This window comes from Monopterus albus, unplaced genomic scaffold, assembly GCF_001952655.1.
Source record: "Monopterus albus unplaced genomic scaffold, M_albus_1.0 scaffold13.1, whole genome shotgun sequence".
Taxonomy (NCBI): Eukaryota; Metazoa; Chordata; class Actinopteri; order Synbranchiformes; family Synbranchidae; genus Monopterus; species Monopterus albus.
This window is the reverse complement of record NW_018127893.1, coordinates 362801-368922: the sequence shown is the minus strand read 5'-3', so window position 1 is coordinate 368922 and position 6122 is coordinate 362801. Positions and strand designations below refer to the sequence as shown.

The window sequence follows — 6122 nt, the reverse complement described above, 5'->3', positions numbered from 1 at the left end:
GTGACATCCACGATTTTATATCTAGTTTCATTCTGCGGTTTCTTGATGGATCACAGTGAATCCTTATCTACTACAAAGTGTTTGTAAAGCAGCATCTACCTCTCTCTGTGACTATCTTGACTATGCTGACAAAGTTAATTTCCTTGGACTGACTGTGTGTCTTCCCGCCCAGGACAACTGGGCCAAGGCAGCAGAGCGTGAGCCCAGCTTCCACAGCTTAATTGGAGTCGTGTTCTCCAGAGCCTGGAGCTGCTCCTCTCCCTGCACCGGCCTCTCTGGTGCTGGGCCTGTGAGCGGGAGCAGCAGGGGTAGGGCATGGGTACCACGCATGCAGGGGAGATGATCTGTTCACCCCATTCTCTCCCTCTGGGTGCCCCCGCTGTAACACATGGCACCCTGGTAACAAGGTCATTCTACTACTGTGGCACCACAGGGGCAGCTGGCCTTATTATCAGGAGAGAAGGCACTCTTAAGAAGAATCTAAAGGAGAATTTGATCTCCAATCACATTTATTCACAGAAGGCGACAAGGTTTTCTGTATCCAGGAGTTTTCCTTCTAAGTTTGTCAAGGGTAAAAAATTACTTTAAATGCTTTAGATATACATAGATATCAAAAGCTCAAATATACTTTATATCTTGATAAAATTACAATAGATCATGGAAATGCATGTGTGTGTATATCTCTGCTGTATTACAGATGGCATACACAGGAAACACAATAAAAGTAACAACCATACAACTGCATGTAATCCATCATAATATCACTTCAGTTAATATAAATGTTGTAAAGCTTATAACGCCCAGTAACGTGAGTCTGAGACTGTGTCAGAGAGGTAAGGATTCATCATAGTGGTAATGCCAGCCAATACAGTAAGAGACACAGAGAGATACAATGTAGGATAGATCTATATTATATATAGAAAACAGCAACATCTCTGACGGTCGTGACAAAACAGAACATTTTAAACTTCACTGACATAATATTTTTTGCACAAGGATTGTACAACTGTTCAAGATCATGACCTGAACACAAGCTCACTAACTGTCACAGCTCATTGTGTGCAGGAATAAGCATGACTGTGTTTTTAGACTTTTATTTTGAAATACATGTATGTTTTCTTTTCTGTTGTTCCATGCATTGTGTAATGTGGGCTCAAATTAAATCATTATATTAGTATTAGGGGTTTTGTGATATACCAGTATCGATAATTAAAAATGAAATACTGACATGTTAATTATAAACCTATAAAAATATCGTAAATCATCCAGAGCCAGTAACCGTCAGGGAAAGAAGAAGAAAGGAGACCACCATGCAGTGAAGAGCTAAGTATAGCTACTACCCCACCAGAGAGACAATGTACACTATAAAATTAAAGATGAATCTGACTGGTACCATTATTTTGTTTTTTCAAATTTTCTGTAGTTACCGTGATAATATCGTTATATTGAAAATCTTTTTTTTTTTTGGCAGCGATAATCGTGCAGTGAAAATCTGATACTGTGACAGCCCTGAAAACATAAATGTATGATGAAATATAATCATCATGAATCATTATTCTATAAAATCTGATGGGATGAGGTAATGTAGTCTGTCTTGTGGTTAAGAACTTAAAAGGACCTTAGCAATAAGTATTCTCTGGGCTATTTTTCATCTGCTTAGGTAATAATTTATTATTCACTGTTTAGTGAGGAAATTAGAGAAATCAGTGAAATGAGGTGCACCATGCATGGGCTGGCACTGCTCTGCCAGGATTTATCAGCCTAAATCTCTCTCACACAGTGAGAGAGTGAAAACTAAGGCAAATCATTTTGTGCCCAATGAAAGTTTTCCTTTGCAAATTTTGCCTTCCATTAAGAATCAAATTAAGCACTGGACCAGTGCTTTCTAGGATGCCCACCCCCTCGAGACGCACACTCTCACACACTTCCAGTTGGTGATTTATTATGTTCTCGATGTGGAAGGAAGACTTTTGTGCTGGTGAGTGAGAGGCAGCATCCTCTCCACAGTGAGTACAGTATTTACTGTGTGTGTGTGCATGTATTTGCCAGTGTCACAGAGGGGGGTGAAGCAAAGTGTGCAGCCATCATTCACTGCTGAGGGTAAGCTCTCACACATGACAGCAAGGGACCAGTGTCAAACAGGAAAGGTCACGGGCATGCAATCTGCACTCTCTTCCTGTTTACAGAGCTTAAAAAATCCTGCAGACAACCAGGTAAAATTTGACTCTGTTAAGCCAGGTTATGTGCCTGTCATGCTGTCACAGAACAATTCTAAGGTTTGGGTCATGATGAGAAGTTTACTGGCTGGAAGCTAAATGTGCAAGCTCCCTTAGCTGGATGCCTGATGCATTTTCTCTGTCCTGCTCTTCTCCCTCACTGTTACTGTCTTCACTGTTTTTCTGAACTTAGATGGACCTGATGACAGTGAAGTCTGGAGGCTGTGATTTTGAACATCTTTCAGCCTGGATACTCTCTGTGGGAGTCACCGGGCTTGAAGGTACAACCTTATTTGTCTAATGTGTGATGCACATTTGACATTGGCCTTTGTGTGTGTGTTTATTTGGACCTTATTCTTGTGTTCACAGGCCCATTAGTTAAATAGATAAAAATGCATTGTTCCTTTTTATTCTCTGTATAGCCTCAGGGGTGTTCCTCCTTGATTGCATTACAATCACAGTAAGCTTTCCCTCATTAGTGCTAAGAATGTTTTAATCTCTTATTTTAGACAAAGAGATTCATACACTCAACAGCAAACGGTTTTTGGTTAGTTTATTTTCCTGCAGTTGCTAGAATGGTGATTATTTTGGTTTTAGTTTTTTAGGGGGGATAAAATCTGCCGGATGAAGATTAGCTGTGAAGTTTTACGTGGGAAACCTTTGCACCAGCCCCTCCATTGTGGGAAAAGGGCACTGATAGGAAGGTAGATAGAGCTGATCAATAAGAAGTGCCATTTTCTCCCCAGGCCTTCTTTCATATCTCTCTCTTGTTTGTGTTTTGGAAGGGGTGGGGGTAGGGTCTGGTAAAGTGGTGGCGTGGGCGGGCTTCTGCCCCTTTATCAATCAGGATTTTAATTACACACGTCTAGGGCGACAGCTAGATTAGAAACCAATCAACGCTATCGGCCACAAAATCTAATTACTGTTTATTGACAGATAAGGGCAGGCCCCCTTCACTTTTCCAAATAAGATAAACCTCCCCCCTTGTACGCAATGAAGAGCGGCTCATACTGTCCATGAAAGCCTCTATGATAAGTAAACCCCTACCAGAGAGTTCCTCTATGCGTATGGAGATATTACCTCTGTGGACCTCTCTGTTAATGATAACACAGGATCAGTGTGAGGAAGCCAAACTACACCTCCTCTTAAAACTCTACCAAGTTTGTAATAGTAGAAGCTTTCTGCTACAGTGACAGTACTGAGATTTCTTTCCCTTAGAGCTCATGTCTATAACCTTTAACCTCATGTTTCATACACTCTAATGACTCCCTTTTTTGTTAAATGAGAGAAGTCTTAATGATGAGTAATGAGTGACCCTTAATCCCAGAGAGCACACACAGGTGAACCATCCCACACACATCTCCCCAGAGGACCATCCACTCTCACTCTCCTCAAGGTCCACCTCTTTCTGAGCTAGAAACTGCCCATACACACCTTAACGCCATTTTACAGCCTCTGTAATCGTGCAATGCACTTTGCCTATAAAGCCGAGAATCTGCCTCAGGTAAATATGGAGTAAATGATTGGATTATTGTTCTTTCATTTGGCTGTGTAGTAATGGCTGGATTATAAACATTGCACAGTATAGATTTCCTGTCAGATCCTATGAATCAGACATCCTTATCTCATTTCCAGACTGCTGCTCCACCCAGTGCTGCCATCTCCCAGCCAGGGAGTCTGGGAGAGCACGGGGAAGCCATAGACATGCATTCACACAAACATAGGCAGACAGACAACTAGACAAGCACACACAGTCTCACACACATATGGGTTAGAGGGGGAGAGACAGAGACAGGGAGAATGTTGTCACCCAGCACAGCACAGGCACTCCAAAGTCCATTCGAAGATTTCAAAAACCACTTAGGCCCCCTGTCCATATTTGTTAAGCAAGTAAATCTAAGGGCTACCACGCACTGAATTCAAAGAGAGAGGAGAGATAGCAATGTAGAAAGCACGGGAGAGAGGGGGAAAAGGGGGGAGATGTCTCCTAAATGAAATTTAGGCAAGGGTGGGATGGAGGGTGGCTGACAGCAGGTGGAGGGAGAGAGGATTCAGACCCTCTGATTTGGTTTGATCTTGCAAAGACAAATGCTTGGGTTTGAATTATGCAGCATTTCTGACTAGGACTGGAGATTGATGCCTGATCCCTCCGATGCTTGGACGTCATATCAGTAGTTCTGTCTTATGTGTTTCATGTTTGTCTCTCTCTAACTCCCTCCCTGCCTCTTCACTATATTTCTTTTCAGTGGATTACCAACACTGTAATTGGGTTAGGGTGCTGTGTGCACCAGCAACCGCTACACAAACATGCTTTTGCTAGAATCCATTGAAACCCGCAGCACAACTATGGGAGTTAAAAAACAACACATACTAAACATTTAGAATATACACCCTATACAAACTCTGTTAGCTATGTGAGCTTTTATTTAGTGCTGGAGTTTGACTTGTGTCGTGGATCCATTCCAGTGTCCAGTCATTTAGCCAGCAAAGTAGAAGCCAGAAGAGAATATGGGAGAAATGTGCTCTTACAGGCCACGGTAATGTGATCATGTGAGAAAACATCATGAAATTACATTTGATGGGGGAAAATCTGTTGAATTCTATACTCATATACATATGTTTGTGTTTTGCTTTTGTGGAGACAACCAAGTGAACGTCATACACTGGCACCAGTTCAGATCTTTGTGAACTAGAGCTGCAACTAACAATTTTTATTATCACTGAGTCTTCCAACAATATTGCTTATTACTTGTTTAGTCTAGAAAATTTCAGAAAGCAGTGACAAATGTCCATCACAATTTCCTGGAACCGAGGATGATGTTGTAAAAACGCTTTTGCCAGAGCAACACATTTGAAGCCCAAAGACTTTTTTTTTTTTTTTTTTACAATGATGTAAAACAGAGGCGGCAAATTCTCAAATGTGAGAAGCTTGAGAATGTTTTGCTTGAAAATGACTCTAAACAATTAAATATCAAAATAACTACCGATTAATTTTCAACTGATCAACTAATCAGTTGTTCGTTTCAGCTCTAGTTTGAAGTTTATTAAGTAAAAAAAAACATAGACATTGAAACTAAAACAAAGATTGAGCAACTCCATAAAATTACTCTGCTGTTTATTAGCAATGATAGCTGCTGGCAATGTCTCAGTGACTTTACATATTAGAAGCTATATTAGGATTGTTATTGTTAGCCAGTACAAATTCTTGAGTTGGGTGAGATTCACCTTTAGTTCACAGTCTGGATAATCATTCTGTTGGCTGTTGGGAGCGGCTCACCGGTTAATACACCTAACAGAGGGAACTGAACGGGGCTGCTGTTGTCGTTCCTTAGTGCTGAAGCGCTGTGCCATTACATTTATAGATTTTCTCTTTGATGGGATAATTTGGTCTTTATATCTCTCACAAATGAAGTGATCCTCGGTGCTCCTTGTGCGGCTCAGTGTGCAGGTCCCATTTTCAAATACAGTTAATTGCATTCAAAAAGAATCAATGATACTTTCACGGTGACAATATCATTCTTCTAATGTCACTTAATTTCCTCAGTGAAACGATTACATCAGTAGCCTGGAACCCATTTCTATCTTTCAGCATGAATTAATCTATTAAGAACAATAATTACACATTTGTAGTGGACAGGTTTCTGTACTGAGAAGTAAATGCAGAGTCTCCATTGTGGGCTCTGTCCTGACTGTGATTCATTCAGTTTATGAATTACACTATCACCCTGGCAAATATAAATAAATAAAGTTACCTCTGCTGCAGCTCCTTGGTGGCCTTGTTGTGAGATAGCTCTCCCTCTAGTGGAGATGATAGAGTTGGTTACTGCTGTCAGCTGGCTTTATGCTCTGTTCCACAACAGACGATGGAGAATCTGAAAAGGCCTAGCTTGACATAGGACAGGGCAG

General features: G+C 41.0%; 1 long non-coding RNA gene across 1 annotated transcript in view; it reads right to left on the bottom strand.

Annotated features, from left to right (window-relative positions):
* The window catches only part of LOC109955182 (uncharacterized), a 12561-nt gene that overhangs the window by 5578 nt on the left and 861 nt on the right, over positions 1-6122 (bottom strand). Inside the window, exon 3 of the long non-coding RNA XR_002274223.1 lies at positions 5969-6098. This is a non-coding gene — a long non-coding RNA (uncharacterized LOC109955182). The remainder of the gene's footprint in view (positions 1-5968; positions 6099-6122) is intronic.